General features: G+C 45.3%; 1 protein-coding gene across 1 annotated transcript in view; it reads left to right on the top strand.

Annotated features, from left to right (window-relative positions):
- The window catches only part of LOC126413073 (uncharacterized), a 524,918-nt gene that overhangs the window by 320,265 nt on the left and 177,282 nt on the right, over positions 1-27,371 (top strand). The window lies entirely within an intron of this gene.

Raw genomic sequence — 27,371 nt, forward strand, 5'->3', positions numbered from 1 at the left:
CTGCCATGCAGCCCAAACCAACATGAAACACTTCAGTTGATAGACCATTGCTCCAATTTTTCGACTGATAACACCAAATGCGAAATAGATACAATGCATACCACCATTGCCAATGGTGGCCAAGAATTCGGCTCGCGAGTCACGCCATTGCATGTGTGTCATAGCTCTTTTGCCTGGCGACTGGTGTAAGAGGGGGAAACTGAGAATCAGCAGAATTTAATTGACGATGGAGACGCACTGCATAGAACTTTGTTTTATATTTCACATTTATCGAAAACATAGATCAAAATGAAAAGAAATTTTTGGATTTATTTATTTTTGACACGATGAAGACGTAATGTTTATCTGATACCAACAGACAGAAAGACGCAGACAATTTCACTGAGTGTCCCATACTGACTGCGACGTAATCGTAACTTATTTAGTTTCATAATCGAAACAAGTTCTCACACATACATGTTGATTGAAATATTGTAGCACTTTCGTAATCGCAATACGGAGGCGGCAGAAATCTACCTGAGGAAAACACTGTAGGCGTCCTGGAAAGTTTTAAGTTTAAATAATTTTTTAAAACTGGAATTACATCGGAGATCGATCAGTTACATCTGCACTTGCACGGGTGCACTTTCAACTCTGCAAACGATGTCAAAAATAGCGTGAAAACACACGTAAAATTGACAGTGTCCCCAAAACGTTCAGAAAATTATCCTTGTAATTCTAGCAAGGCCACAATTAATTCTTCAAACCTCACGTCCCCTTTTAATATCAGTGAACTGAGGAAACTGGACTGTTTTTCTCGGAATTTCGACCTTCTACAGTGCGATTTCCGTTATAAATGCGTGCCCATCAAATCAGAAAGAAGTTGTTGCTCACCTTGCTTTGTCTTAACAGTGAGCAGTGCACAGTCAAGTCCACATAAAATGTGAGACCTACAATCCATTCCGGATGTTCGTTCTTGCACTCCTTTCAACAATAGCGTCTTTTTAAATCGAAAAATCGCTATAGCCATGCCCCTTTACTTAATCAACGTAGTTCGCAGATATATGTTAAGTCTCCACACTCACCGATCAGTTCCATCGAAAACCGTTGGAACAGATAATTAAATAATGAATGCGACTTCGGAAATTTTGCTATTTTGTCATCAATTTATTCACGTGGTCCATCACTGCAAATTAAAACAAAGTGCTTCTTTATGTACAGAGCAATGAATACTGTCTGTCGATCGTTGTAATTATTTGCTGTTTCATTATCAAATAAATCATTAACGAATGAGTCCAAATTATAGGTAAATTTTTTTAAAATGTTATGTTTGTCTGCTGATGATTATGAAAACTGCATGGTACTGGTTGCTTTCCCGTCTAATTTTATGAGTTTCTTTAACGCAGTAGAACTTACTTGGAATACAAAGTGCAATATGGAAATTATGATGATACTTGCAGCAACTTCAGCCATAAAGGACAAATACTGCACCCACAGACAAAAATATTATGCAACATTTAAGGAAATGGTAAATTAGATTTCTTCAAGACAAAATCTCTCGTTTAGAATACAATGCATTATGCGAGAATTATCCCATGTTTCCATGAAACAACGTGAGTATAAAATCAAATACAGATGCGAGCAGCAAAGGAAAGTTGTCATGAGACCTCCAGCAGAGGAGGTATTTAGGAGGGGCATTCTCTGATTGTGATTCCTTTACTAACCCATCAGCACGAAAATATCCTTGGAAATACAGCTCCACAAAGTTACTGACGCCTTCCTTTATCTATATTTAGTTCACGTACATTCGAATAATCGAATCACCTTTCCCAAATATTTGCTACATGCTGCTATATGATACTTACGAGGGCATGTTGAAAACTAATGCCTTTGAATTTCTTTTGTGAAAACTCTTAAAGTTTTTTAAGTGAAACAAGCTTGATTAACATTCTGCATCTTTAGTCTTCATGTCTACATATTTGCAGCCCTCTGCTTTTAGAGGGCTCCGAAGTGTAGCGTGTACCGTGAAGGTGCGTAACGTAGCCTTGTCTCTGCGTGAGAAACAGCGTGCTGTAATCGAGTTTCGAAATCGTGGGGTTCATCCTCACATGGAGCACTTTCTCCTTCTGAATGACAGTGTCAGATCACACCCGAGAGCTGAAACATCTGCAGCACTCCAGCGCATTGGGTTCACTGTCATCGATCATCCTCCACATAGTGCCGGGTTGCCCCCTTCCGATTTTCCTCCTTTTCCCAAACTTAAAGGACATCTTCCAGGACTTCAGTTTTACAGTACTGAAGCGGTGCAAGCAAAGGTGAAATCGTCAAACATTCTAAAACGATGGTATCGACACACTGGTCTCTGGTTGGGAGAAATGCGTTCATCGCCATGGTGACTATGCTGAAATGAAATGTCTTGTGACTAGGGCTTCCCGTCGGGAAGAATAGTCACCTGGTGTAAGTCTTTTGAGTCGACGCCACTTCGGCGACTTGCGCGTTGATGGAGATGATATGATAATGATGAAGACAACATAACACCCAGTTCCTGAGCGGAAAAAATCTCTGACCCAGCCGGGAATCGAACCCGGACCCCTTTGCACAGCATTCTGCCACGCTGACCACACAGACATCGAAGTTGACGGTGACTATGTTGAGAAATAAACGTGTTGTAGAATTTTGGAACATGTTTTTTGCTCGAGTATCATGTCGTTTTTGGAAACCCAGAATCTACTATGTAGGAATCAACATGGATTCCGGAAACTGCAATCGTGTGAGACCCAACTCGCTTTATTTGTTCATGAGACCCAGAAAATATTAGATACAGGCTCCCAGGTAGATGCTATTTGTCTTGACTTCTGGAAGGCGTTCGATACAGTTCCGCACTGTCGCCTGATAAACAAAGTAAGAGCCTACGGAATATCAGACCAGCTGTGTGGCTGGATTGAAGAGTTTTTAGCAAACAGAACACAGCATGATGTTATCAGTGGAGAGACGTCTACAGACGTTAAAGTAACCTCTGGCGTGCCACAGGGGAGTGTTATGGGACCATTGCTTTTCAAATGGTTCAAATGGCTCTGAGCACTATGGGACTTAACATCTATGGTCATCAGTCCCCTAGAACTTAGAACTACTTAAACCTAACTAACCTAAGGACATCACACAACACCCAGTCATCACGAGGCAGAGAAAATCCCCGACCCCGCCGGGAATCGAACCCGGGAACCCGGGCGCGGGAAGCGAGAACGCTACCGCACGACCACGAGCTGCGGACATTGCTTTTCACAATATATATAAATGACCTAGTAGATAGTGTCGGAAGTTCCATGCGACTTTTCGCGGATGATGCTGTAGTATACAGAGAAGTTGCAGCATTAGAAAATTGTAGCGAAATGCAGGAAGATCTGCAGCGGATAGGCACTTGGTGCAGGGAGTGGCAACTGTCCCTTAACATAGACAAATGTAATGTATTGCGAATACATAGAAAGAAGGATCCTTTATTGTATGATTATATGATAGCAGAACAAACACTGGTAGCAGTTACTTCTGTAAAATATCTGGGAGTATGCGTGCGGAACGATTTGAAGTGGAATGATCATATAAAATTAATTGTTGGTAAGGCGGGTACCAGGTTGAGATTCATTGGGAGAGTGCTTAGAAAATGTAGTCCATCAACAAAGGAGGTGGCTTACAAAACACTCGTTCGACCTATACTTGAGTATTGCTCATCAGTGTGGGATCCGTACCAGATCGGTTTGACGGAGGAGATAGAGAAGATCCAAAGAAGAGCGGTGCGTTTCGTCACAGGGTTATTTGGTAACCGTGATAGCGTTACGGAGATGTTTAATAAACTCAAGTGGCAAACTCAGCAAGAGAGGCGCTCTGCATCGCGGTGTAGATTGCTCGCCAGGTTTCTAGAGGGTGCGTTTCTGGATGAGGTATCGAATATATTGCTTCCCCCTACTTATACCTCCCGAGGAGATCACGAACGTAAAATTAGAGAGATTAGAGCGCGCACGGAGGCTCAGACAGTCGTTCTTCCCGCGAACCATACGCGACTGGAACAGGAAAGGGAGGTAGTGACAGTGGTACGTAAAGTGCCCTCCGCCACACACCGTTGGGTGGCTTGCGGAGTATAAATGTAGATGCAGATGTAGATGTAGACGTGAAGAATGAAGATACACAATATTATTAAATTTTGTTTTAGTTAAAAAGCCTTAAGAGTTTTCATACAAAAAGTTCGGAGGTACTATTTTTCAGCAGGCCCTTGTAAGTCCGATATATTCACTGTTGAGTGTACACGGTGGGTAACTTATAGTACGCAGTACATTTGCGGTTCCTGTGTACTGGACAGATACTGAGATACTGCATAAATCTTAATTCTCCCTTCCCCCCCCCCCCTCCCGCCCACACACACACACACACACACACACACACACACACAACCGTTCGATACTATCCGATATGAAACTGATACTCTGACACTTCCACCCGTAGTACGAAATTATGTAGTACTTCGTATCTATTATCATAGTATTGTTATCGAAACAAAAGTATCGATAGTTACTCACGCCGGAAGGTTTAGAACTTACTTAACTACTGAGTACCGCGTCGTAGGATTACCCATTTACCGCCTCTGTTGTTCTACTGTATATTCTGCTTTTTGGCTTAATTGATTCTGCCGTATGATATTTTTTTTTTCTTCTCATGGTATCTAATGTGGTTCCCCCTCGCAACGTGGATTTATGATTGATTTGGCGGTTTGTGTCAGTAGTGTTCGTTCGGAACCCCATCATTATGAACAATATTACGAACGGAGCTTATTACTATCGAGTCAAATACTACAGAAATTTGGGGTAACGGAGACGATGAAAAAGAAGATTGGAATTAATAATGATACTAGTAATGAAATTTGAGAACTTTCTCTCTTCTCGTCAAAATGCAAAAGAAAAAAGTAAAGCCCAAGAGGTGCACTATTTTCATTATTTCATGTGATTCGGCGGAAGCTGGGATATTAACGCTCGGTGTGAAAGACTAGAAAGGAAAGGGCGGAGTCTTCTGAAGTGGCAAATATCGCGAGGAATGCAGACGGTTGCTTGCTGTCGGGAAGTTGCGAACTTTGATGAAGGCGGGAACTCAGAATTCACGCTCGAATTAGATCAGTGGAGGACGACACATACAGGGAGTGAGAGAGAGAGAGAGAGAGAGAGAGAGAGAGAGAGAGAGCTTTGAAGGAGAGGCGAAAGCAGTGGCTTGATTCCGGGAGCTGGTGTGGGTGAGAACGGGAGGGTAGACGCGAGGAGGAGAAGGAAGAGGACGCGGCTGAGGAGGGACAAAGAGGGTCGTTTTCTTCACAAACGGGGCGGCAGCGGCGGCGGCGGCGATGAGAACGTAGCTGTTTGCAAAGTTTGCGGCCCGCCGGGCTGAGGTGGCGTCGAAGAAGTTGCCGCGCGTCGCCAAACAGCGGCGCATCTTGCGGTGACGAGTCAATACGCTCGCCGACACTGGCTGCGACGCGTGTTGCCGCCTCAACACAAACTGGGCGCTCCCAGGACACCACATTGCGAGAGGGCGGCCGTGGTTCTGCACTGTGGCAGCAGTCTGGGCCGTGAAAAGACTGTTACGTACCCGACCGCTAAACCGACAGCACATTTCTCCCGTTATGTTTTCGCAATAAGTTCACATACACACAAGATGGTTGTTGGAGAAGGTATTTTGAGAGCGAGATATACTGGGCGGTTACAATTAGAGTGCAGCTACTCATAGAGGTGCAGAGCAGGTTGTAATTATCGCATGGCAGCAAAACTTGATAGATATTTTATTTCCTTGCTGGGAAATCAAATTTACACTGGAAAAAACTAGTTTCAATTTTTCCCACTGGGTGCAAATCTGGCGCTGTGAATGCAAGATTTAAACGGGCGTCGCCAGAAAATGTCAACCAAGTGAGAAAAGCATAATGTTGATTTTATTATTTGCCACCGCTGAGACGTCGACGAGATGCTGTTAGCGCCAGATTTACACTTGGTGGACAAAAATGGAACTAATTTTTTTCCAGCATTCTGTATTAACGCTGTACCACACCCAGCACGTTTCGGTCATACAGTAATTGCAGCTCACCCTCGGCCTCTGTGAGAAGCTGCCGCCGAGCGGTTCTAGGTGTTTCAGTCTGCAACCACGCGACCGCTACGGTCACAGGTTCGAATCCTGCCTCGGGCATGGATGTGTGTGATGTCCTTAGTTAGGTTTAAGTAGTTCTAAGTTCTAGGGGACTGATGACCTCAGATGTTAAGTCCCATAGTGCTCAGAGCCATTTGATCCATTTGAACCATTTGAGTAGCTGCCCTTTAATTATAACCACCCTGTAGTTTTGACTTGGTACCGGTGTGGATGGAAGACATAATTGTCAATAAGAGCTCAACAAGATTTCATTCTTTATTTAATTCATATCAATTTGTGCATCGACTTACTTAATTTGGCTAGATTAGGGCCGTCAGCCGTTTTCTTAGGTCTAATCAAGCATTCTACAGACGCTGCCTTACAGAAATGAATAGCACACAAAAGGAAGGAAACAAAATGAAACTTAGTGGGTTGTGAGAATATTTGCTGCTATTTCAGTGGCTGAAAAATCTGGTCAAATTTCGAGTCCACATGCTAAGCAGTTCGTAACTTATTTTCTGTTGCATACAATTTGTGCTACTTACTTGTGTCTTTTTCTCTCGTTAACTCTAAATTCACTAGCTGGTTAGATAAGCAAATCTTGCTGTTTCGTGTCCATACAGTTTTCCATATTCACTGACAGCAAAAAATCCTAACACCAAAAAATAATAAATGTAGAGTAATGAAATTTCAACAATACATTTGTCAGATCACACACTCTGATAAGCCAAAATATTACGACCACTGCCCATCGCGACATCAGTTGCCTCCTGATGGCTTTGTGGGTACGTGACGCGGTAGCAAAAGTATGTAATCGGAGCAGGCACGAACGGCGGATCACTATAGCGAAGACACGGGCTGAAAATGGAGATATCCATTGAGATAAGCAACTGTGAAAATGGACAGATTATTATTACGTAGAGCCTGTGAACAAATATCTCGAAAAAGGCGAAGCTGGTCGAATGTTCAAGTGATACTCTCGTCAGAATCTACGGAAAAGGACAGAAGGACAGTGAAACTACCACTAGTCGCTAAATGGTTGGACGTCCACGATTATTCACAGAACGTGGGGTTCGGATACTTATCTGCTCCTTAACATAGGATACATGGTGATCTGTGGCGTCTCTGCCGAAAGAGCACAATGCTGGTGCACGCACAAGTGTTTCGGAACGCACCGTTCATCGTACATTGTTAAACATGGAGCTCTGATGCAGACTATTCCTACGCGTTCGCATGTTGACCCAACGACAGAGTCACTTGCAATTGCAGTGAGCACGGGACCATTGTGATTCTACCGTCGATCAGTGGAAGCATGTTGGCTCTTCGGGTGAATCGCAGTTTTGCTACCCTATGTCACTGATCATCTCCACAAACGACGCCATCTAGTTCAACCGCGGCTCGTAACGTGCAGCGCGCCAAGGGCGCAGGCTGGTGGGAGCAGTATTATGCTATGGAAGACATTCTCCTTCACTTTCATACGACATGTGGTAGTATTTTCGGACGCCTGCCGCCCTTCGTGGGTGATATCTTCCCCGACGACGACGTCACCCTTCAGTAGTATAACTGTCCGTGTCTCGGAGCCAAAACCGTGCTACTTTGGTTTGAAGAGCATTATAGTGAGCTGACGTTTATGACCCGGCGACCAAATTCGCTTGATGTAAATGTTATGGGCCCTACATGGGTCGCTATAGCCCCGTCACCGCGTACGCAGGTCAGCTGCCCCTTATTTACGCGAGTTACACGACCTGTGCGTGAACATCTAATGCCACGTACCTCCACAAACTTATCACAGAACTGGTGGATCCCTAATACACAGAATCAATTATGTATTTCGTTCTAAAGATGGACAAACAAGCTATTAAGAAAGCGGTCATAATGTTTTTGCTCATCACCCTATTTAAGTGATTAATACTGCAAGATTGCGGATTAATATAAGCGCGAAATAAGCCATTGTAAATGTGAAACTCTGGTACATTATTAACCGGCGAAACCGCCAGAATGTTGAATGCAAGCGTGCAAACGTGTAAGCATTGTATCGTCAGATTGAGGGATAGTTCAAATGGCTCTGAGCACTACGGGACTTAACATCTGAGGTTATCAGTCCCCTAGAACTTAGAACTACTTAAATCTAACTAACCTAAGGACAGCACACACATCCATGCCCGAGGGAGGATTCGAACCTGCGACCGTAGCGGTCGCGCGGTTCCAGACTGAAGCGCCTAGAACCGTTCGGCCATTCCGGCCGGCTTTGAGGGATGGAGTTATGTGCCTGTTGCGCTTGGTTTGTCAATACAGGGAAAGTGAATGCTGCTTGTGGATTACGCTCCAGTTGTGGTCCGATGACGTCCCATATGCGCTCGATTGGATACAGATCTAGAGATCGAACAGGCCAAAGGATATTTCGACATTGTGAAGACCATGTCGGGGTTACAACAACAGTATGTGGGGGAGCATTATACTGTTGGAAAACACCCCATATAGTGCTGTTCATGGAATGGAAGCACAACGGGTCGAATCACCAGATTGACGTGCACATTTGAAGTCAGGATGCGTGCGATTATCACTAGAGTGCTCCTGCTGTCATACGAAATAGCACCTAAGACGATAACTCAAGGTGTAGGTCGAGTGTGTCTAGCACGCAGACACGCTTGTAACAGGCCCTCAACTGTCCTCATCCTAACCAATACATGGCCATCACTGGCACCTAGGTAGAATCAGCCTTACGAACTTGCATCGTGCTGCAGGAGAGAAATACGTCTGTAACTTGTCTTATAATTGAAATTATGCCGGCCGCAGGGGGCGAGAGGTTCTAGGCGCTTCAGTTTGGAACCGCGCGACCGCTACTGTCGCAGGTTCGAATCCTGCCTCGGGCATGGATGTGTGTGATGTCCTTAGGTTAGTTAGGTTTAAGTAGTTCTAAGTTCTAGGGGACTGATGACCTCAGATGTTAAGTCCCATAGTGCTCAGAGCCATTTTTGAATTGAAATCATTGTTTTTCTTTGTTTCTTCATAGTGACTATTTTCGGACACTTGTGTCCATTCTCGAACCATCCGTATCGTGTGACAAACACAGGCGATGATCTATGTACGAATCTTCCCCTGCAGTGATGATCAAAGTGGCACTATAGCTGACCCGACAACAGTAACTAATACACCACATAGGACGGACATTAATGTTCGTCATACGTGGTTTATGTACTGTTGTTGAGTCAGCCATAGTGCAGCTCCGACCATCACTGCAGGGGCAGTTTCGTACATAGATTATCGCCTGTGTTTGTCATGCGATACGGGTGATTTGAAAATGGAAACAAGCGTCCGAAACTAGCCACCATCAAGAAATAAAGAAAACATACTTCTCAAAGCAACTTATGAAGGAGCTACAACCAATTATTTCAAGAACCAGCTTCCATCAGAAAACACAACAGATCTCCGCCCTGCCGTACAATGAGCTCGTTCGTTCAGCACCATTGAACTCGCAAAAAGTGGTGGCGTAGGGTCAGTCGAATGAACGATACACGGTGTGTGTCTCGTGGTTGTTCTCGAAGTAACCGATTTGTAACAGTTATTTGTGTCAGTGTGATGCTAAGTGCTCCTCAAACTGCTGCTGCAGATGCAGTACGATGCGCCGAAGTCATACACCGAACACACTCGGCAGTGCTACGTGGCCGTCCGGAACCCGGTCTTCTTGCGACCGTACGTTCTAGTGACCGCCGCTGCCAGCAAGCACGTAGAGTGGCTACGATACTGCCAAGTCTTTCTGCAGTATCGCAGAAGGAATATCCAGCTTCTCGTACCGCTATTCCATGACCTCATTCAGACTCAGTGAGGTTTTAATAATGTCTTTGTTGCTTTAAAGCGTTCTTGACTAACATCACAGGGTCCAACCTCAAAGGTAACTAACGATCACGACTGTTACAGCGTGTTTTAAAGCAAACCTGATTTGTATCCTCATAACGGCGCAACTAGCACAAAATTTGAGTAGATATCAACTTTGAAATGTAGAAGCACATCCACCTACTTTCGTTTCTGTCACAGAACTCCTCCTTGCTGCTGCGATTTTTTTTCTGTCAGCGTAGTTTTACCTTTCGTTTTACAACAAAAAACGAGTGATTATTAGACGCGACAGGAGACACGTACCCCCTGTTTCGCCGAAGACTGAGGAATGAGCAAAAAATGGTTCAAATGGCTCTGAGCACTATGCGACTTAACTTCTAAGGTCATCAGTCGCCTAGAACTTAGAACTAATTAAACCTAACTAACCTAAGGACATCACACACATCCATGCCCAAGGCAGGATTCGAACCTGCGACCGTAGCGGTCCCGCGGTTCCAGACTGAAGCGCCTTTAACCGCACGGCCACAACGGCCGGCAGGAATGAGCAATGAAGCGTAGTACCTGACCTACTTTGGTTATCGAAATATAAGGGTACACCTTCCCGCCCCCAAAACACAAAGTAAAATTTGCAATGCCAATACCTTTGTTCCAAAGCTGTCAGCCTTCAGTTTAATTGCAACTGTTTTATCCACATTGTGAGACTGAACTTCCTTTCTTTCAACTTTAATTACCAGTTATTGTAAGTAATTGATTGCGTTAGGCTGTCTCTGGAATTGCTGACAAGCGGACCTCCCCATCGCGACCCCCTCAGATTTAGTTATAAGTTGCCACAGTGGATAGGCCTTGAAAATCTGAACACATATCAATCGAGAAAATAGGAAGAAGTTGTGTGGAACAATGAAAAAAATTAGTAAAATATACAAACTGAGTAGTCCATGCAGAAGATAGCAACATCAAGCAAAATGTGAGCTCAGGAGCGCCGTGGTCCCGTGGTTAGCGTGAGTAGCTGCAGAACGAGAGGTCCTTCGTTCAAGTCTTCCCTCGACTGAAAATTTTACTTTCTTTATTTTCCCAAGTTATGATCTGTCCGTTCGTTCACTGACGTCTCTGTTCACTGCAATAGGTTTAGTGTCTGTGTTTGCGACCGCACCGCAAAACCGTGCGATTAGTAGACCGGTCGCAGGTTCGAATCCTGCCTCGGGCATGGATGTGTGTGATGTCCTTAGGTTAGTTAGGTTTAAGTAGTTCTAAGTTCTAGGGGACTGATGACCACAGCAGTTGAGTCCCATAGTGCTCAGAGCCATTTGAACCATTTGATTAGTAGACAAAAGGACGTGCCTCTCCAATGGGAACCGAAAACGTTTGATCGCAAGGTCATAGGTCAACCGATTCTTCCACGGGAAAACACGTCTGATGTATTCTATACGACACTGGTGACGGCATGCGCGTCAGATGACAGGAATATGTTGTCGACCCACCTAACTTGTACACTTGGCGAATGGGTAAAAAGATTCTTCTACCTTACCCGATTTAGGTTTTCTTGTGGATGTGATAAACACTCCCAAAAAAGTGATGAAAACATAAGAGTTTGTCACATAAACTGAAAATAAAAAATCAAAATTTTCACTCGAGGGAAGACTTGAACCTAGGACTTCTCGGTCCGTAGCTACTCTCGCTAACCACGGGACCACGGTGCTCCTTGATTCCCAGTGTCCTTGATGTTGCCTATCATCGCATGGACTACTCAGTTTGTATATTTTACTAATTTTCTTCATAGTTCCACACAACTTCTTCCTGTTTTCTCGATTGATCTGTGTTCAGTTTTTCAAGGCCTATCCACTGTGCCAACTTATAACTAAATCTGAGGGGGGTGCGATGGGGAGGTTCTCTTGTGAGGGTGGTTTTTGCGGCTTCCGTTCGCAGTAGATATTCGCAAAGAGATCTAACAACTACCCAATTGGCTTCTACCGCTTCCAGGAAGTGCTTCAATTATATGAAATCGTTACAAGGGCACAATTCGCGTAGTTCTAGTAACTGTAAGTCTTCAGAGTCGTTAGGGTACGCATAGCTCGAAAACAATTTTTAGTTTCATGTTATTAATCATAAGCTTTGTCTGATGATGTATGATGACCCATATAATTATGACAAAATCATATAGCCACTTAGCAACCAAGGACTATTATCCAACAACGAATCTGTTATGAAAGAGTTAATCTAAATATCTGAAAATAATAATCGGCACGAATGTGATATTTCTGCGAGGTATTCGCTCTAAAACAATCCCCCGGAAAAGTGTATGGAGTCAAGTTTCCTGTTTACCATGAAAATTTTACTGGAATACATTTTCATGAAATACTGAAGCTTAATGCTCTATTTAGATTTAATGGAGCAACATTTTCGCGAAGTCTTCGTGTAGTTTTTTATGCCAGGTTGTGTTCCTGCCTTCAAAAATGTTCCAGTTATCTGTCTAGTGATTTCGATGCGTGGCCGGCCGTTACACGCTCACATTTGTCCGATCCAACAACTTCTGTCACCTGTCCCTCCAGTTATTTCTATATGTGGCAGTTCCTTCATTATGGCTTATCTACCTTACACATCGCCGTAAGTAATCTGTCCCTGGTATGCCTTGTTAGTTATTCCGATAGGCTTACCCTCTATTCCTTCCAGTAAACCTTTTTGGCCTTTCCTGTTCAGTCTGCTACTTTCTGTTTCCTATTTTGCTATGCATCACTTTATCTCATTACTTTTTATTAACCTCTTTGTCTGGTATATTGCCAGCGTCTTCGTCATCGGTTTTTCCGTTGCCAAAGAATCACTCCCAAGTCTCTATGTCCACACAAAATTGCACTATCAGAGCCTCCTTCTTGTTTCTACACCAGTGTCCGCAACTACAAATTTTTGTTCAAGATGACACTCTATCCTTGAATCACTCTACGGACGTCAGTGCATTAAGGAACGCATAATGTCTTCAAATGAGAGCGTTAAGAATTTTTAATTTCCCTCTGAAAAAGAACGTCTGTCACAACTGACACGATCAAGCAATCAAACGTTAGAAGATTTGTGAAAAGTTAAGTTTTTAGCCAAACCGTGACATAGACGCTAACACCTGCCTCTCATGGGTAATGCGCTAACAGCTGCGCGGTATCTTCAATAACTTTAACTGAAACCAACTTTTAATTCGCATATAATTAATGGAACCTCAATTTTGCACTCAAACTCCAGCATATGATTACCCCAAAATTTTATCATCACAAATGGTATCGGAAAAGACGCTATTTTGACGATACTTACTCGAAAATTTGGTGGTGGCTCTAAGCAATGTAAACATCAGATACAGCACTTTAACTTTAGAATGATATAATCCAATAGGGTGTCTAGGTTCTGCTTATGACGAAGGCAGTGCTTCTGCATTGCATTGGCCCGTGTTCCATTACATGATCGGATAATCTGACATATTCTGCTGTTCATCCCACGCAACGTTTTGCTGTGTGAAGTCCTACTTGATGACGTCTGAAGAATCATCGTATTATAAGGACCGAACAAAATGTTTCCGCTTTAGTGCGTTGCTGCAGCGTACATGCAACCTAGTGCGACTCCGATGCGAGTGTATAAACACCAAGATGAAGGCAAGGGGTTAGTGTGACCTTCGAACGGAAACTTTTTGATCGCCACTCATCTAATTTTATGTCCGTTTTGAGCTGCGATAGGCACAATAAAAAAGATTCACACGATCATAGTTTCAGCCATTAAGACCTTTGTCAGCAGTAGACACACATACACACATGCACACACACTCTCACGCAAGCGAACCTTGCACACACATCTGCAGTCTCAGAGAGCTGAAACTACACTGCGAGCAGCAGCACCAGTGCACGATGGGAGTGGCGACTGGGTGGGGGTAAGGAGGTGGCTGGGACGGGGAGGGGGAGGGATAGTATGGTGGGAGTGGCGGACAGTGAAGTGTTGCAGTTTAGGCGGAGGGTAGGAGAGAAGGTGCGGAGGGGGTAGGGGGTAAGTAGCGGAAAGGAGAGAAATAAAAATAAAAGAAATTAAAAAGACTGGGTGTGACGGTGAAATGACGGCTGTGTAATTCTGGAATGGGAACAGGCAGGGGGGCTGGGTGGGTGAGGACAGTGACTAACGAAGATTGAGGCCAGGAGGGTTACGGGAACGTAGGATGTATTGCAGGGAAAGTTCCCACCTGCGCAATTTAGAAAAGCTGGTGTTGGTGGGAAGGATCAGAAAAGCTGGTGTTGGTGGGAAGGATCAGAAAAGCTGGTGTTGGTGGGAAGGATCAGAAAAGCTGGTGTTGGTGGGAAGGATCCAGAAACGCTGGTGTTGTGTTGGTGTGAATCTTTTTATTGTGCCTGTCGCGGCTCAGCATCTCCACTATATGGTGAGTAGCAACTTTCCTTCTCTCGTATTGTACATTCCATCCTGGATTTTCCATTGTTTGATTTATGTCCGTATTAATATTCTTGGTCTCGTGGAACAGGTCTCTATGCAGAGGTAAAGCCGTTACCAACCGTACAGTTTCCCCCCAGGGTTTCTACTCCCCTCGTGAAGTCTGAGAACTTGGAAATTATCCTGCCGGAGTGGCCGAGTGGTTATAGGCGCTTCAGTCTGGAACCGCGCGACCGCTACGGTCGCAGATTCGAATCATTCCTCGGGCATGGTTGTGTGTGACGTCCTTAGGTTAGTTAGGTTTAAGTAGTTCTAAGTTCTAGGGGACTGATGACCTCAGATGTTAAGTCCCATAGTGCTCAGAGCCATTTGAACCATATTTTGGAAATTAGTACGAGATCTTCCAAATTTGTAATTCTCGTTATCTGCAGAGCCTCCACGCCATTCTAGGTTCACATAAGCTTCCAGTTATTTGGCTGCTCTCACCTACTAGCCACACCTCACTGAAATACAGTAACCACCCCCACGAGACTGCCACAAACGGTTCATGGAGATAAAACGTCTATGGAACTATTTTCCTGTCCTGCGGCCGTTAGAGCTCAAGAACGGTACATATTCTTATTGATTAGAAAGGGGAGAGGGTGTGAGGGACGGTTGTTATAAATTAAGGCGGTGGGCACCCTCTTTTTGGGTCGTGAGCTGCGCGCCACTTGCGAGCAAATGGTTTAGTCGAAGGTGGGGGTGGGGAGATTGGGAGGAGGGGTAGCGGTAAGGGTACGATCGGTAAGAGAAAGGGGAGGGGTAGATGCAGGCTTCTAAGTTACGCCGGTCGTTCCTGCGGGTATTAACAGTTCCTTGCCGCGTGAGATTTACGAATACCATTAAGGCGTTTAGAAGAGAGCGCCTGGCATAAACGGTAGGGCCGCTGGCGCCACGCTACAGCGCCACTAATCACTCCGCTTCCAAGGGAAGATTAGGCTGCTTATTAACAGCTCGTAAAGTAATTTCCGTTTGGCCCGCGCCAGCGTTCGCGCCGAACAAGCATCGGATGCCGGGAACAAACATACTGGAGGGTGCTCGCTTTTAAGTACAGTGTCTTAATATTTCCTACTGCAGGCTTCGAGAGGGCTCCCGACACTGGAGGCGATTAAATAAATTATTGCAACCCCCCCACCCGCGCTGACGTTAAGTTTTAATCGCGGCTGAATAATTTTTTAGTGCTTCGCAATGCAGCCAGCACAAAAGAAACGCCGAGTCCCGCCAGTCATAATTCACAGCTGCTTGTCGAAGGCGCTTCATTTATTATTTTTCCGTTATTATCGGATTTATGAAACATGTCTCTGACAGCTGACGCGACCAGTGAGCGACGATTCTGTTCTAGAAACGGATTATTCTGATGCAAATTTATGTAAATGTGTTTTGTTTCCTAGCGATGTTAAAAACTCATAAAAGTATACTGGGCTGAAATTACACAGGGTGGTCAGAAACAGTCTGAAAAATTTGAGAGGGTGTTGCAGGGTAGGTTGTGCTGAGAGATAATTTGTAAGAAAAGAGTTCGATACCTTGCAACGTTTCCGAATTAATTAGCATCGAAGTTAGCCAATCAGGCCAATGCGCCAGCAAACTAGAGCGGGCCCCTAGCACGGTTTCCTAAAACCGCACGATAGAGGATACAAAAATTGGACATGGGACGGAGTAAGGATCGAACCTGAGCCTCAAGCAGAGCAGTCTCGTGCGTTATCATATGCACTATGAGAACAACTGAAACTAATTCTGTCTAGCAGACCGCTTGAATTTGCGCGCAATGGCCCGATTCGCTAACTTCAATGCCACTTAAGTCAGAAAAGGCGTTACGTATCGAATTCTTTCCTTAATAATTATTTCTCAACGCAAGATACCCTGCAATACACGCTTTTCAGATTATTTCTGACCATCCACCATATTCTTAACTGTCTGGTCACTTACAAGTTTATTATGTGATCACTGATGTCATGTAGCTTATATTTGCAGGATTCAAGATACGCTGTTCGCCATTAAATTTCAACATCACGAAAGTGGCTCGCAACAAACCCCTAATTGGCATGAAGTGGACTTGCTTGAACATACAAATGTTTAGCATTTCAACGCAACCACACAATATAGGTAGAAGTAATGACATTCACTTACTGTATATAAAATTAAACTCGGCCCGAACAGGCCATCAAAGCTCAATGGTACCGACTGACCGCCGTGTAATCATCAGCCCACAACGTCACTGGATGCGGATATGGAAGAGGCATGTGGTCACCACACCGCTCTCCCGGCCGTATGTCAGTTTACGAGACCGGAGTCGCTACTTCTCGATCAAGTTGCTCCTCAGTTTGCCTCATAAGGGCTGAGTGCATCCCGCTAGCCAAAGCACTCGGCAGACCAAATGGTCACCCATCCAGATGCAGGCCCAGTCCGACAGCTCCTAATTTCGGTATCTGACGGGAACCGGCGTTATCACTGTGGCAAGGCCGTTGGCGCTTTCTGTATGTAAGAAAAGATAAGGCAGCAGGTTTCAGAAATCGCATTTTAATGTTTTTTTCTGAAGTCTGCCAGCACGTTCGGAATTCGATGGCGGCGGGATTGTGGCCGGTCGGGGCTCCAGTTTATCGTTTCGGACTATTACTGGCCGCGTTTGTGAGAATCCCACGAATCGAACGAGCTGATGTCATTTATCATCCATCAGCTGATGTCATTTGACGTCTATCCCACCTACCTGACCTGGTTCGAGCCATATTCACTTGTCTGTAAGAGTTAGAGCAACATGAATGAGTGCACTTTGAGAATTCACCAACGTGGTCTTTCTAAATGGCGAAGCTCACGGTAATGGAAGAGTTCCTCGACGCCTTTATCAAGATTGTTCTCCACAACGTCCGACTCCATCGCATACCCTTTTCAGTACAATTACGCAAAGCTTCGAGGAAGGGTACCTTCACCATCAGCAGGAGTCGCACACCCGAAATGGAAGATGCCATATTGCATCACGTTGAAGAGAACTAGAACTCGTCAACGAGTACACGAAGAATTTCTTTGGCTATTAACTTGTAGGATTGTAAAACAAATGATGTACTGCATCACGCCTAATCAGTTGCCTGGTCGGACGAGTCTCGTTTCAAACCGTATCGAGCGTATCGACATGTACGGGTATGGAGACAACCGCGTGAATCCGTGGACCCTGCATGTCAGTATCAGTAGGAGACTGTTCAAGCTGGTGGAGGCTCCGTAATGGAGTGGGGCGTGTGCATTTGCTGTGATATGGGACCATTGATATATCTAGATGCGGCGCGTGTGTAAGCATCCTGTTTGATCACCTGCATCCATTCATGTCCATTGTGCATCCCGACGTACTTGGACAATTTGACACCCCACACGTCCAGAATTGCTGCAGAGTGTCTCTACGAACACTCTTCTGAGTTTAAACACTTCCGCTGGCCTCCGAACTTCCGAGACATGACCATTACTGAGCATGTCTGGGATGCCTTGGAAGGTGCTGTTCAGAAGAGGTCTCCAGCCCCTCGTACTCTTATGGATTTATGGAGAGCCTTGCAGGGTTCATGGTGTCAGTTCCCTCCGGCACTACTTCAGGCATTACTCGAGTGTATGCCACGTCTTGTTGCGGCACTTCTGTGTATTCGCGAGTTTCGTACGCGATCTTAGACAGGTGTATTGTTTCTTTGGCTCTCCAGTGTATTTCCCGTATCTGTAACAATTTTGGTGTCTGTGTATAGACTCTTAATAGCATTTATGAGTTGAGATGGGTAACCTCGTTCAACCGTAATATTCTACAGCATTTCTCTATTCACATTACCTAAAGCTTTTCCAACCATGTCTCGTAAAACTGACAGCTCGGTAATACGGAAAAGTAAAAAACAAACGTGAAGTGTAATGGCAGAATGTGAAAATACGTGGAAGCACCAGGGCAGTACAGATGTTGTTGCCGGATTAGCAGCGAGCGGTGAGGTCTTTGCCGGCAAACGACGATCGTTAGAGGTGGCGGTGTGCCGCAGGCAGATGAGGTACAGCAGAGCCGGGGCGCGCTGCGGCCGGCCGGATTAGGGCCCCGCGCAGGTACTTGATTCAGGGGGAGGGGTGCGGGGAGGAGGAGTAGGGGGCGGTGAATACCTGCACGCAAAGCGGCGCCGCCGCCACAGTTGGCGCCGGCTCTGGGCCGAATACTAATCAGCGCGTTGAGCAGCGCGGTGCAGCGCAGCGAACGCTAACGATTCGCAAGCGGACCACGAGCCACGGAAAGCCAGCCCGGTGCTAGCTGCTCTCAAATGCTAGCGCTCTAGGCAGCTCGTCGTCACATTCTGTATCACTCGCTTACGAGGGCTCACTGGGCCCAAACTCTGCCTACGGTTAGCACTGGAATTTTGGAACGATATTAATCAAGCATTAGAGGTTAATCAGTGAGTAGTTTTTTGCCTGTGGCTTCGACCTCGTACGTGTATAGAACATATAATTAACATGCACTGCCTGGCAAAAAAAGTGAATCGCCCAAAAGGTGAGGAGGAAACAAAATGAAACTTCACGGGTTGAGAAAGTATGTAATGTTATTTCACTGTTTAGAAAATTGAGTGAAATTTACAGAGGACTTGAAGGTGTGACCACAGTTACCAGTACGACAATGCACTTTCCTGGCGTGGATGCACGCACTCTTCTGAGATACCATGGACCACAACTGTTCCAACTAGTCCATTATACAGGGTGTTACAAAAAGATATGGCCAAACTTTCAGGAAACATTCCTCACACACAAGTAAAGAAAAGATGTTACGTGGACATGTGTCCGGAAACGCTTAATTTCCATGTTAGAGCTCATTTTAGTTTCGTCAGTATGTACTGTACTTCCTCGATTCACCGCCATGATTTCATACGGGATACCTACCTGTGATGCTAGAACATGTGCCTTTACAAGTACGACACAACATGTGGTTCATGCACGATGGAGCTCCTGCACATTCCAGTCGAAGTCTTCGTACACCTCTCAATAACAGATTCGGTGACCGATGGATTGGTAGAGGCGGACCAATTCCACAGCCTCCGCGCTCTCCTGACCTCAACCCTCTTGACTTTCATTTATGGGAGCATTTGAAAGCTGTTGTCTACGCAACCACGGTACCAAATGTAGAGGCTCTTCGTGCTCGTATTGTGGACGGCTGTGATACAATACGCCATTCTCCAGAGCCGCATCAGCGCATCAGGGATTCCATGCGACGGAGGGTGGATGCATGTATCCTCGCTAACGGAGGACATTTTGAACATTTCCTGTAACAAAGTGTTTGAAGTCACGCTGGTACGTTATGTTGCTGTGTGTTTCCATTCCATGATTAATGTGATTTGAAGAGAAGTAATAAAATGAGCTCTAACGTGGAAAGCAAGCGTTTCCGGACACATGTCCACATAACATATTTTCTTTCTTTGTGTGTGCGGAATGTTTCCTGAAAGTTAGGCTGTACCTCTTTGTAACACCCTGTATGCTGGATACTGGCTCTGGGACGGATTTGACGTCCGAGTTGTCCCACCCATGTTGGATTGGGGGTAGATCGGGGATTTAGCCGGCCATAAGAGCACCTCAGCATCACGCGGACAATTCATAGAGGTATGTACCAGGTGTGGACGAGCATTGTCCTGCTGAAAAATGACTCTACGCTACTGTGCATGAGAGGTAGCCTATGATGGCGCAACATGTCCGTGATGTACCGTTGCGCCGTCAATTCTCTCAGTGCCTACATGCCGTGACAGGAAGTCATAACCAATGGCTCCTCACATTATGACTGCAGGAGTAACACCATTGTGATTATTCATAACATTAGAAGAATGGAACATACACACAGGTCGCCAGTTTACTGCAGAACTGCACTTCGTCTCTGAATGCAATGTGACGCCATTCGCCAGCAATCCCTGCTTAATGGTCACGACACCATTCGAAAAGCAGCGGTTTCTGTAGTGGTTTTAACGGCAGCTTACGCAGGGTATGCTTATTCCCTAGTCAAGTTGCTGTCACTCCCTGAACAGTGGTGCAGATTCAAACAGAATATTACGGATCGTGCGGGACCGCACTTTGTTTCTGGGCACATTTTGACACCATCTATCAGCAGTCCACGCTTCCCTGTCACACTACCACTCAAAATGTAGCATTTTGTCTTGTTTTGTTAATAGCAACCTACACATGGGATTGTTATTCCCTATTCTGGTAGCTGCTAGTCTCCGAAATATGGTACAAATTGGCACACAATATTGCAGATAGTGGAGAACCGCAATTCGTCGCTGGAAACAATGTGACGCCGTAAATCAGTAGTCCATGCTTCATGATCACAGCACCACTCGAAATGCAGCAGTTTGTTTTGTGGTGTTAATCGAAACCTACACATGGGACAATCATTCCCTAGTTAGGGAGCTGCTGGTCTCCAAACAGTGTTGCAGAATTTTGCTCGTAGACCAATAAGCCTACATGCTCTCGGATGGCCACTGGGGGAGGTTGCGCAGTGATCAGCACATTGGAATCGCGTTTGGAGGACGACGGTTCAAATCCCCATCCGGCCATCCAGAGTTAGGTTTGCCATTATTTCCCCAAATCGCTCCAGAGAAATACCCAGGATGGTACAGACGATTTCCTTCCCCATCCCTACGTAATCCAAGCTTGTGCTCATCTCTAATTACTGCGCTGTCGACGGGGTGATAAAATCTAACCTTCCTTCCTTTCTTCTTTTTATCGGCTGGCAGGCGCAGATGTGAACGGATTACGATATGCTAGGTGCATAACACAACGACTCTCCAATGTGGTTGTCAGACGAGGTCAACTGGTGCCTTACCGACGAATGTGCCTGCCCTTACTTTCACATGCAATCTAACATGGAGGTACTGTCGTAATCAGACGCCCCACAAATCTGGATACTGCACGATTCGAAAACGTAGACCCATAATGAGGCCCCTCTGAAACTCTGTGAGGGGTTGATATCGCTGTTACGCACGAGTATACAGCACCACCGTCAGGTTCACATTGATCACTCAACATTTCACACTGTTCACACCCCTTGTACATCCTCACCTGATCTGGTGACCGAGCGAGGTGGCGCAGTGGTTACACACTGGGCTCGCATTCGGAAGGACGACGGTTCAATCCCGCGTCCGGCCATCCTGATTTAGGTTTTCCGTGATTTCCCTAAATCACTCCAGGCAAATGCCGGGATGGTTCCTCTGAAAGGGCACGGCCGATTTCCTTCCCCATCCTTCCCTAATCCGATGAGACCGATGACCACGCTGTCTGGTCTCCTTCCCCAAAACCAACCAACCAACCTGATCTGGTAAAGACCCTAAACATGGGCGAGGCCAGTCTAGTCTGGAGGGCGGTTCTACCTGTCGCAGATAACTGCAGCTCTACTGTTCACGTAACCACCGATGGTTGTAAGTAAACAGAGTTGTGTTTGAATACGACCATATCCTCTGGGTGCTTATTTTTTCTACCAGAGACCATATTTCGAACATACAGGGTGTTTAAAAAGCATGCCTACAAACTGAGAGAACGGACGGAGGAGTGTAACTACAACAAATTTGGTCAACGAAGCTTCTAGTCCTGGAAGTAATTCCGAGCCAATGACAACTTTGGAATGACAGAAACTGGGAAATACTTTTCAGACATCTTTACCAACACAACGAAGAAATATCGGCACTCGTGCTAACACAACGTGTAAAATTATGAAATTCACGTTACTTTTTGAGCACATTTTGTGCCTGTGTAAAAACGTGCGCCTCGCCACTCACCTTCCGAAGATTGAGTGATAAATTATATTTAACGATCATATTCGCCATAAGGCCGCTCACTTCTCCGCTACGCTGCGCAGTGTAACATATACGTCAGGCGTTCCCCTCATCTGCTGGTCAGCACGCAGCCTTGGACGGTTATTGGGAGGGTTTGGTACTGCAAACGTCCAACCTCATCTCTAATCTAACGAATATTAACACCACAGTTGATTGCGGTTTATTCTCACGATGGTTTACCACAGAATACTGTTATGAATTTGAAGAGAAAAAGGGATTTCTGACGGTTTTCGACTGGTTTACTGAAAATTATCTCCCGCTGCTGTATTTCCCACTTCATACGGTTCGTAACTGTTGTAACACTCGCAAATGAAAGTGAAAATCGTCAGCTACATCTGTAATAACCTTTTAGTGCATGTTTAATGCTGGCCGCTTTCGCAGCAATCTCGGCGATGTTACTGGTTGCTTTGGCGACGAAGCTTTCAAGTAGTCACTTTTCTCCCTTGCTGGTGTTTAGGTGTCATGCATAGTGGCCGACAATCTACAGCAGTACTTAGGTTATTGTACGAGTGGCGTTCACCACCACCAACGCCTTCCCCCCCTCGCCCTCCATCCATACAGCTGTCCTTATTTGGCTTTCTCAAACCTTCTGCAAATCACTTCAGTCTTAGCTATTCATTAAACCCACAGCCTTTATCTTTCCCATCGTTACCTATCCATAAACGTTCCCCATTTCTAATGCCGGACGAGTTGCAAAGACAGTGCACTTGCACTTGGGAGAATAGCGGTCCTAATCGCCGTCCACATATTCGGATTTACTTACTGAGGTTATTAATCAGTGCTCAAAAACTTATTGCCTACACCGCTGTCGACATCGAACCTTCAGTCATTTTCAGTACCCTATTTAACTTCTTAACCGATGGCTGGGTCAGACTGCACCAGGAACTTGCCTCTCCTGAAGGACTCTGTGGTCAAATTTAGGGTGCTCACTGACAGTCTGTGACAACAACATGACAAATATGAGAAAAACATCCAGACATAGGTCTTCCAGGATGGGTCATCTGGAAAAGACACGGCTAATTTCCTTTCTCACCTTTCCCCCATGTAATCTTGTTCTACGTATTTAATGACACTAACGTCTACGGACCGTTAGGCCCTAACCTGCTTTAATAGTACGAGGGTGAGTCAGATGAGAACCTTCCCGTCTCTAATAACTGGCGTTGACACTCGGAAGATCAGCGTTTCTAACCCCTTCTTTGAGTTCTACATACTTTATGATAGAACACCTGGCATGTCATTGTAATGCCTCGACTTTTGTAGGCATATTGCATATTCCTCACGTGGCTGAGTGGTATAAGCGTTGTATAATGTAACTACCACCGCTAGGTATTATGGATCTGAGAATGGCAATACATATTGCCGAAACTATAATCCAGTAATTGTGTTAAGACGGAAATCTTGGCAAATAAATTAGTTTTCAAAGGAACACTACGATACAAAAATGCTGCACTCAGTTATCAAGTCAGGTAGCAATATCTTTTTTTATTGTTTTAGTCCATACTACCACCTCTCATAATATGGACACTAAAGAGCTTACAATAGATTTGTCTCACAGTATCGAAGATCAACTGCTCATAGCTCTTAAGGTATGCATTTCAGAGACCATGTGTACTAGATTTTTTTGCTTCGAATGATCGTTTCTGCCACATACATGAAAATTGACCTTTCCTCGTGGGCCACCCTGTGTACCGCAGTTTTAAAGAAAATTGTAGGTTGTCATTAGTTAACGTAACGTAGAACATAGGAAACAAGGAGAAATGTATTTCTGAAACTATAGACTGCATCTTTGGTCGTAGCACCCAGTACTACCGTGGAATTTTAATTGTCAAATACGATACCTGGTGGACGCATGGTGTAAATTACGTACGCGGATGACATGGATTAGTCAGTAATTATTATAAGAACTGGTAAAGAGTACATAAATCAGTCGCGTATAACGTTTATTTGCAGCAAACATTATTTGTGACTGATCGCTGTACTCGTTACCACTTGAAATTAATGCAGTCGCTGTGCAAGTCTGTTTCCACATGAAATCAAACCTGATCAGCAATTATTAGAGCAAGTTACGTGTGTACAAAAAGTTGAGAGAACACATTCTTCGACACCCCTGTCTCATACAATGTTCTCGATCTAGCGAACTGCTATGTTCCTTTGTATAAAGCATGGTTGACATGAGGACAGTGTGATCTTAAAACTATCGAAGCACTGACGCACTTCGTGGTGAGGAGGTAGGAAAAGCTATAGTTATTTGAAACACATTTGTTTCATAAATTTATTTACAACAAAATTTTTTCCTAGTCGACCTGGTTTTTAATCAATTCATGTTGTTGCAGTTATCGATTGAAAATGGCACAACAAGCCCGAATCGCGATCGTGGTGAATAAATGAATTTAATAGTACGAGGGTGAGTCAAATGAGAACCTTAAATATTTTTTTACATATTATTTATTGTGCAGAAGTGGTTCAAAGCTGTATCAATCTTCAACATAATCTCCCCCATGCTCAGTGCAAGTCCTCCAGCGCTTACAAAGTGGACAAAATTCCTTTAGAAAAAAATTCTTTTGATAGTACGCGCAACCACTCATGCACCGCGTGGCGTACCTCTTCATCAGAACGGAACTTCTTTCCTCCCATTACGTCTTTGAGTGGTCCAGACATATGGAAATCACTTGGGGGAAGGTCTGGGTTGCTCGCTCTCTTCGTTTCCGGTTAGTGGAGGTGAACCCAGGTTCCGTTCCCAGTAACAATTCTTGCAAGTAAGCCATTACCATCCCGTTCAAAACGCCGAAGAAGTTCTTCACAAGCATCAACACGTCGTTCTCTCATTTCAGGAGTCAACTGCCGTGGCATCCATCTTGCAGACACTTAGTGAAACTGGAGCACGTCATGCACAATGTGGTGTGCTGACCCATGACTAATCTGTAAACATGCTGCAATATCATTCAGTGTGACTCGGCGGTTTTCTTTCACTATGGCTTCGACTGCTGCAATGTTCTTTGGTTACAACTCGTTGTGCCTGACCTGGACGAGGAGCTCTTCCACTGAAGTCACACGATTTGCGAACTTCCTACTCCATTCGTAGACTTGCTGCTGTGACAAACATGCATCGCCGTAGTGAACCTTCATTCGTCGATGAATTTCAATAGGTTTCACATCTTCACTACGCAAAAACCGAATAACAGAACGCTGTTCTTCCCTGGTGCAAGTCACAAGTGGGGCGGCCATCTTTATACTGATATTGCTACGGTATGCGTGCATCTGTAATATGCTGCCGCCTACAGGCCATTCTGCACGCTGTTTGTAGCACGCTTACCAACTTACAGGATAACGGCGCGAAATTTCGATTTGTTATTGCAAATTTAAGGTTTTCATTTGACTCACCACTATAATTTATTCCGTTGCAACATTTTCTACTGTTCTATCCGTCTACTAACTTTAGTATTTCGTTTCCTAATCGAAATTCATTAGCATCGCCACATTTAATTTCATTACTTTTTTTTTTTTTTTACTTTTGGTCATGCCTGTCTTACAACCTTTTTGTAAAACACATGTCTCCATCTGATATGAAAGAAGCTTACGAGTCTTCCCTGCCGTGTCACGCAAGACGTTCGCCCGCATGTTCCTCAAAGCTTCCCCCTGCCGTGACAGACACATCCATTCCCAGCGCGAGTGCGGCAAGCCAACTTGTACCGCATCTTCAGCACGAGTACACCCTAAATCGCTCTTCTGTCGGCTTTGAAACGGTACGCGAGGACATATCTGTGTTTAGTAGCCGACATACATCATTTTTTTCTCCAGCTTGCGGGGGCCTTCATTTGCGTCTCGGGTAGGTGTTCTCAGTTCCGTTCCAGGTGGCAGAAACCAAAGAGCGCTCGCGCACGCGTACAAGAACAGGCGCGCACACACACACACACACACACACACACACACACACACACACACACAACTCGAATAAGTCTTATTACCGGAATGCGAATTTTGTGTTTGCTTATCGGGCGTAACTGTTTAATAAACGGCGCGCGAGGAAGAGCAACCACTCTGTTTGCTTCTTTCTTTTATGCCCCGCTACCTCTCGTCGTCCGCTCGCATTTCCGGTAATAACGCGAGGAAAGAATTCAGAGAGGGGGCGAAGAGACGATAACCCAGTGGGAAAAGGAGAAAGCGAATGGGCGTTCCCGTTGCTAGGACGATTACATAGGAACGATACAGCGCGCGCGCGCTTGTGTGTGTGTGTGTGTGTGTGTGTGTGTGTGTGTGTGTGCGCGCATGTGCACGCGCTTGTGTGTGGTTGTGTGGTATAGAGAGAGATTGAAAAAGAGAGGGAGGGAAGGAAAGAGAGAGAGAGAGAGAGAGAGAGAGAGAGAGAGAGAGACCGACCGACAGCTGATCCGCTTCCAGGAGTAAATAATTTTCCCGGCCCGCTTACGCCCAGCGACCTTCTCAGAATACTCGCCTCTGGAGTTGTGTGGGGGCCGAGCTGAATACTTTTTTCTTTGATTCGAGGTCGTGGGCTCTTCTGCTGTTGCTGCTGCTGCCACGGCGTCGTAATTGAGCATGGCGGAAAATTTTAACGGGGCTTAGGTTTTGCCTTTGTTTGATCTCTTTCTTTCGCCGCTTCCCCTTCCACTCCCTCCTCCTATTCCGCTCTCTCCCCCTCCGTCCAGCTTTCTCCTCCCTTTCCCCGTTACCAGAATACTCTCCCTCTCTCTCTTTTCTCCTCGCCGGCCCGCGTCGCAGTTGCGTTGAAGAGCCGTGTAACAGCGGCGGTTTAAAAAAAAAAAAAGTGAGGATACGTTCGTCGCTGGCTGGCTCTTCATTTGTTTTAGTGCTGACTGCAGCAACGTCTCGTTAAGGGCGTCGCGCGAACACGGCCGCAAGCGCGCGCGGAGCTTTCCTTTTTGTTTTTGAACTCTTAGTGTGTGTGTGTGTGTGTGTGTACATCACGTTTTAATGAGGTGCAGACTCCTTTTACTATTATTTTTTTGCCAGAATTACGAGTCGGATATAAAGAGTGAAGGGAAGTAGCAGAAACTCTGCGACGAAAGGGTATCGCACCGGGGTGCCGGCGTTTGCTGCCCTGTCGCTTGAGTGGCCGCCGGTATTTGGATTACAGAGACGGGGACGGGAAAGGTGGGGGGAGGGGATAAGGGGGTG

This window comes from Schistocerca serialis, chromosome 7, assembly GCF_023864345.2.
Source record: "Schistocerca serialis cubense isolate TAMUIC-IGC-003099 chromosome 7, iqSchSeri2.2, whole genome shotgun sequence".
In the NCBI taxonomy this organism is placed as follows: Eukaryota; Metazoa; Arthropoda; class Insecta; order Orthoptera; family Acrididae; genus Schistocerca; species Schistocerca serialis.